The 7209-nt window shown below is 53.9% G+C and overlaps 1 protein-coding gene across 3 annotated transcripts in view; it reads left to right on the top strand.

Annotated features, from left to right (window-relative positions):
* Positions 1-1658: 1658 nt before the first annotated feature.
* SLC26A9 (solute carrier family 26 member 9) overlaps positions 1659-7209 on the top strand; it is a 30393-nt gene continuing 24842 nt past the window's right edge. For all 3 annotated transcript variants that reach the window (XR_010585152.2, XR_012432311.1, XM_045395936.3), the window contains exon 1: positions 1659-1753. The gene's annotated coding sequence lies outside the window, so the exon portion shown is untranslated. The remainder of the gene's footprint in view (positions 1754-7209) is intronic.

Here is a 7209-nt window from a genome sequence, read left to right as displayed (position 1 = left end):
CGTACAATTGTTCATTCATTCTACAAATCTATATTGAGCTCCTCCTAAGTGCCGGGCACTGGGCTAGATGGGTAGGGATACAAAAAAGGCATTGCCCCCTTGCCCTCCTCAGGGAGCTCACAGTGTTTGCAGAAAGACTGACAATTCTGTACATAATTATCATTAATTGTGGTCAGTATTATGAGAGTGAAGCAGAGGAAGCCAGAGGAACGAATGTGCAACCTGTCAGCTAAGTCCACATAGGGGTCTGGGGAAGGGCTCCCCGAGGCAGTGTCCATGCACACATCCTTCCCTCAGCCAGGTGTCCGGGCACACTTGGGTCACTTGAATTCTGGCTCTCTTCAGCCAGTTGTCTGGCTACACCCTGACAACTCTGAGTGACCCCGGGTGTTTCCCTAGTCCCCACAAGTAATACATCTACAAACTATCCCTTGGGTTGGGCTTGCAGACAATTCACTCTTTCATTCATTTAGCAAATATTTATTGAGTCCCTATTATGTACTGAAGCTAGCGCATTTCACCATGGGGAACTTTCACCCCAACTTCCAGAGGTGCCTTACTGAAGCCCCTTGCACAGATTCCAGCCCACTTCAGAGCCTCTGGTTTCTTTTGGAGAGATGGGAGGACAATTGAGATGAGGACAGTGCAGCCTTTGATGTCTCAAAGAATGGGCACCTGGTGTCAGGAAGGGACTCTCCCTCCCAGGAATTAAATCAAGAAACACCTCCACCCACCCTCCCAGCCCCTGTCCAGAATTGCTTTCTGAGGTCCTTCCGCAGCACTCAACGGGCCTGGGAAGGGCAACTCTGCTGGCAGCAGCCGGAGCAGTGCCATGACCCAGGGAGACATTAATTCCTGGAAGCAGCAGAGGGCTGTGATTGGAGATTTGCTAGCCTTCAGGTCACCTCTCATATAATTGTTCTAAGTCCAGTTTCTTGAGCTCTTTTATCAGATCCTAAACCCCTGTGTTCTCTTTGCACACTACCTGGAGGGCCAGGAATAATTTCCCCCATTGCACTGTTGGATAGACCAAGGCACAGAACTCACAAGCGACTTAAGACTGGGGACAGAACTGGGAACCAGGTCTCCATCACAACTCAAAACTGCATAAAGGCTCCCAGGGCCTCTCAGACATGGTTCTTCCCCTTCCCCAGGGGTGTTCAGAGGACTACTGTCTTCCCACCCCCTAGATCTCCAATCTTCAAAGCAAGCAGCCCCAAGAGCACACCCCTCGGGTGGCCTCAATAGCTCCCATTGTCCAAGAGGCTATTTGGCCTGACCCCCAGCCCCATAAGCAGCAGGACAGCAAGCTGAGAGGAGCTTGTCCTGCCTTGTCCCCTCCTCTGCCTCGTCCCCCTCCTTCCAGGCTGCCTTGGGGGAGCCTGTGGGGCAGGAGCCCCGCTGAATGTGACCTATTGTCTTCGGGGTGGATTTAGGAAGTGCCAAGCTCCCATCAAACAGCCCTGCTGCCCAGGTAAAACAAAAAAAGGGCTGTTCATTTGGGACCTTTTCCCCCTTATCTCCTTTTCCTATCTCCTCAGGCTTAGCTATGGTGTAGTGTTCAAAACCACTTCCCCTCTGAGCCAATCAGAAGCCGGGGCTCACCCAGTGGCCCTGAGGAAAAGTTATTTATAAACGCCTCCCTGGATTATTTGAGCAGAGCCCTTTCACACACCTCAGGAACACCTTTCGGCTGCCCGCTCCCCAGACACACCTGCAGCCCTGCCCAGCCGCCGGCTTTGCTCACCCACCGGTAAGCCCCACCCAGCCCAGCCCACCCCACTGGGCTGGGGTCATCCCTGCAAGAGGGCGGGCACCAGGGGTACCGAGAGGAGGGATGAGAGGAGGGATGACAGGAACCAACTGCCAACCTGAGCACAAGTAGGAAGGACACTGTGGCTCCTGGAGTCTGAGAGCAGCCTCCCAGCCCTTCCCCTCTGAGATGCCCTTTGGGTCTTCAGGTCCATGTAAGGACCTGGGTTGCAAGGCTGGGCTTGGCTGAGGGAGCAAGTAGGGTGAAGGTGTGGTGGAGGAGGCCGCCAGACCCCAAAACAGAGTGAGGCAAGGCCTCCTAGGGAAATGAAAATGTTAGACCTTCCTCTGCACCAGCCTTTGAAGCTGTGGACTGCTCCTCTCCCTTTCTTTTCAAGTCTTGGAGGCAAAAGCTCTTAATGCTTGACTCACCAGCCTACTCTGTACGGCTGTCTCCCCTCCTTCTACCCCCTAGACATCATCCTTCACTCATTTACTTCTCCACCAGCTCAGGGAACTTAGCATGGACTACACAGAATCCCATGTATCTCCATTAGTCCTGAGAAGTTGGAAGAGGTGGAGGGGGAGGAAACCGAGGAGTGGGAGAGGGTGAGCAAGGGACCAGCTCCATCAGGTAGGTGGGTGGGTGGTAGCTGGACCTGGGATGCCCGACTCCCTGGTGAATGCTTCAACACAGAAGGGCTTGGGCCAGGACGGTGGATGGGCCGGCAGCTCCCCAGGCTCTCAGCCTCCAAACCCTTCATACTGCAGCTCCAAGGGGTTCCAAGCCACTCTCAGGCAGTGCCCTCATTCCTCAAAACTAGCCCAGAGGGTCCCCAGCTGAGACCTAGCAAAGCTTTGATTATTCCAGCATCAACTGCCCCTTACACTTGACCTCAAGGGTCTGAGCACCAAAAGAAGACCTTGGAGTGACACAGCCCCCCAGGTGGGCAGACTGAGAGAGGACTTTCCCCCTGAGTGACTTCACTCATGCAGATTACCCTCTCTCAGAGCCCCACGGTCCTCCCCCACCTCCCTCATCCTGGCCCTGGCATTCAGAACCCGGCAAGACCCTGCATGGGCCGCATGGAGACCAGCATGGCCCAGCAGCACCTCCACTGCAAGCATGGCCTTCCCAGGCACTTTCCAGAGCTAGCCACCCACTCTGAGTCTCATTTGTATAAACCCTGGAGCAGAGACGGACGCCTCTTTATCTTTTAATGCCCAGAGTCTTCCGGAGATTGGCATATACCCAGTATTCAAGAGTGCCTCTTAAACCGTACTAAACAGCCAGACTCTGACCCCCGTGAACTGGCTGGGGGAATTGAGGACCAGCTCAACACTGACCAAGCTTTGCGGGCTGCGGGGTCCCTACTTGGAAGATGGAAGGGGCAGAGCCACCCCTTCAAGGGGAGTTGATCTTTACTGGATGCCTCTCCGGGCTTTCGCCTGGATTTCTGGGACCAGAGCAGCTGGGCCTTTCCCTGGTCTCCTTGCCCAGGCCCTGCTTCCAAGTGAAAGCAGCCCCAGTCTCCTTAAAGACTTCTAGGAATTTAACCTCAAGTGCCCATTCCAGGGAGCCCATGACCTTGTCAGTCTTGCTGTTAGGAAGTGATTCTCAAAGTCTAGCCTTGATCCCTCTTTCTGAAGCCTATTTCCTCAGCCCAGCACCCATCCCTAGCAGGGAAAGTGCAGAGGGAGGGAGAGTCCACCTGGAGATAAAGAGTGGGGATTTAGGGGTTAGTATCAGTGAATCTCTACTCTACACGGGATGCGGTCTCTATGACACCTTAGGGACATCTCATCCTCCCCTACACTAAGAAGGAAATTAGGCTGGGTGAGGAGCGGGGAGAGATTTGCCCTGGAAACACAGGGACAGTAGAAGGAAAAGGAGTGTTTAAAAATGCCTTGGGGGACTGGGTGCAGTGGCTCAGCCTGTAATCTCAGCACTTTGGGAGGCCGAAGAGGGCAGATCTCTTGAGGTCAGGAGTTCGAGACCAGCCTGGCCAACATGGTGAAACCCTGTCTCTACTAAAAATACAAAAAAAAAAAAAAAAAATTAGCTGGGTGTCATGGTACACACCTGTAATCCCAGCTTCCAGAAAGGCTGAAGCAGGAAATCGCTTGAACCCAGAAGGCAGAGGTTGCGGTGAGCCAAGATCGTGCCACTGCACTCCAGTCTGGGTGACAAAGGGAGATTGCGTCTCCAAAAAAAAAAAAAGCCTAGGGGTGCAGAGGCCTCTACATCCTTCCTCCTCCTGCCAGGGATGTGGTCTCCCACTGAGACCCCAGCCAGTTTGTCTGTCCCCCTCACATTCACACCTGGGTCACTCAGAGGCTGCTCTTGCCCTGTGGCCCCCTGTGGCCCCCACCCTGGATGAGGCAGGGAGGCAACCAGCAGCTAGAGCAAAGGGGAAACCTCAAGGTGACTTTTCCTCTTCCCAGAACACAGCAACCAGCTGGCTAGGAACCAGTGATAAGGACGCCAGGGTGGGTTGGCCAAGCCGGGGCTGTTCCTGTACCTGGCACACGTGCGTCAAAAACCCCCTCCCCGACATGCAGGACTGAGGGAGGAAGTCAGCCTGGGCCACAGTGACAGCATCGCCTCCAGATCCGACCAAAACCCACAAATAGGCCCCTCATCGTCCTGCTCCCCCGATGTTCTACCCTTTTCTGACAAGATTTTCTGCTGTTCCTCTCATCAAGTCCTGGGAAAATTTGGAGGAGTTAAGTCATGGGGCAGCGGGTACAGGGGCAGATGGAAAAGGGAAAGCCAAGAAAAGGCAGAGTGCCCGCTAGAGATGGCAGAGCAGGAAAGAGGCTCCTCTGGAATCATGGCAGTAATGATAATAGTCGGAGTTTATTGCATGCTTCCCACGGCCAGGTGCCGTTCCGAGCCTTTCGGTGCATTCACTCAGGCACTGTCTCTGCCTGAGCCCATCTCTGCCACAGCCCATCTCTGCCTACAATATTTGGATGGTGTTGACAGAGACCTGGTCAGAAATGTGACTGGGAGGAGGTACCAGGGGTTTCTTTGGCATGAGCTCATTGGAGGAGAAATCCTGGAGAAACCCAGGAAGGGATCTGCTCCAGCCTGTGTCCCCCTCCCCACACAGGGTCTATTTTCTCTTTGCTTCCCCTCTCCCAGCTCCTCCACCTCACAGGACCCCTGCATCCCCTCTGCTCCAGATTTGACCCACTCTCCTGCCGGGGCATAGGAATGGTCCATGCACCCACATCTCCTGCCCTCTGCTCTCCCCGGCTCACCCCCTACTCCCCTTAAACCTCACAGCCCCTCCTCTAAGTCCCTCCAGCTCTTTGGGACCTGCCCCCCTTCCCTGCACAGTGGAGGAGGGGCAGGGTCACCCTTTTGTTTCTCAGTATTATCACATAGCACCTGCTATTTATCCCTGGCCCGGTGGGGGGATGGGAGGCTGTGGAGGGATGGTGGGGGCAGGGCTCGTAGATACACACCTCTGGCAATAGGGCACTTGACTTTTTTTTCCAGCGATGCTGACATCACCTAGCAGGGCTGTTTGTTTATTTAACTGGGGATCAGATTGTTATGTTCCCTATACCTGGCTCTCTTTCTTGCTCCCTCTTCCACTTTCCCGCCCCTAACCTAGCATTGTGAGACACCCTTTCTGAGGATTCCCTGGAACCCCCGTCCCTGCTAGTTCTCTGAGACCCCTCCTCCCCACCATGCCACTCACCCTTTTCCACCACTCCCATCCCTCTTCCCGCCACCTCTTGTCCTCACTTGAAGGGCTGGCTGGGGATGAAGTAACCTTGCCTTCTACGTCCCACCCCACCTCAACCCCTTTCTTGGAATTAGGAAGTACGTTGAGGGCACCTCCTCACCAGGAGCTGGGGCAGTTCCTGTGGCTGCAGATTTGCAACTCTGGCCATCATAGTCCTGGGAAACCAAGGCCAGGAGGGAACCAGAGCCCTCAAGAGGAGTAACAGAACTCAGAGGTCCTGTCTCATCAGCTGGGGTGGCAAGGTCGCCACGGTGGTTAGAAAGGGGCATTCTGGGTGCCACTCAGGGGAAAACATTGTCCTGGGATCAGCTTTGTCCCTGGAAGTTCTGAAACCCCTTCCAATAGGAACATCAGAGTTGGAACCAAGTGCAGTTTCTTTATCTGCAAAATGAGACAATTGGATGAATGTGGTCCTCAAGTTCTCTTCTACACAAAGCTTTCTGACTCTGACTGGCTGCTGGGTTCTCCTCTTTACGCAAACTCAGAATTATGAAAGCTCCCAGAGCCTTCTCCCCTTCAGCATCCTATTTCTTGGATGGGCAGAGGGCATGGGAAAGAGACAGATTTGGTATTCCAGTAACGCAGAGGAGGCTTTTCCTCTATGAGCCTGTGTCAGAGGGGACTCCCTAGCATCTGGCGCCCCATCTGTCTGTGAGCCTGCCCAGAGGGGCAGGACTGGTCCTGAGTCACCTACCTGTTGCTCTCTGAAGGACTTCCGCCACCCCTGCCGCTTTCCTCCCAAAGGAAAAATGGCCAAAGCCAACACTAGTGTACAGGCTGGAGGGGTGCACGTGGAGATCCTGGGAGAAAGAGAAATCCTTCAGGGTTTCTTCAAGGTGGTCAGGAAAGGCTTCATAGGCAAGAAGGAGGAGGGAAAAGTGTTGGAGAGGAAGGAGAGGGAAGGAGGAGGAACTTCAACAGGTCTTAAGGATGGGCAAGTCTAGAAAGGCAGAAACGAGTCAGGGCACCTCAGGTAAGGAGGAAAGTGGGAACAGACACCCAGGCTTGTTTGGCAGGTGCAGAACAGACCAGCCCGGATGGTGTGGAGAGACCCGGCCAACAGATTTCCCGAATCCACCAATACGAGGCCAGAGGATAAAAAAACAAAAATGCCAAAATAAGGAGTTTGGGTCTCATCCTCCTGGAAATGAGGGAGATAGAGGTTTCGGAGCAGGGAGTTTAGGCTGGGTTGAAGGGGCATGGCTGGAGACCAGCAAATCAATTTTGCAATAGTCCAGGTGTGAGATAAGACTTGAAGATGGAGATGATGGGACGGGGTGGGTGGAGGCATGGAGGCAATGGACAGGACAGAAGGACAAGAAGGAAGGAAGGGAGGGAGGGAGGAAGGAGGGAAATAACAGGATTTGATGAACAACTGAATGGAGGCTGAGGGGGAGGGAGAGGACAGGAACAAGGAAGGGGGTGGGCTGGGTGGCAGGAAGAAAGGTACCACTGAGGAAGTGGGGAAATCGCGGGGAGGAGAGCTGGGATAGTAGGGTTCAGCGGAATCAGATGCTAATAACTCCCTTCTCCGCAAACACACTACTGCAAGTTAGAGCCTTTGAAAGCAGCCTAGGAAGATGCTTCAGGGATCGCTGTCTGTTGGTTGGTGTGGAAGCAAGATCTCCCATCACCTCCTCTTCCAAAGGGCTCTTCTTTTCATTCAGCCCCCCTTGAAATTTTTGCCCTTTTTTTT

The sequence above is a fragment of the Macaca fascicularis genome, chromosome 1 (assembly GCF_037993035.2).
Source record: "Macaca fascicularis isolate 582-1 chromosome 1, T2T-MFA8v1.1".
Taxonomy (NCBI): Eukaryota; Metazoa; Chordata; class Mammalia; order Primates; family Cercopithecidae; genus Macaca; species Macaca fascicularis.
This window is presented reverse-complemented; position numbering and strand designations above follow the sequence as displayed.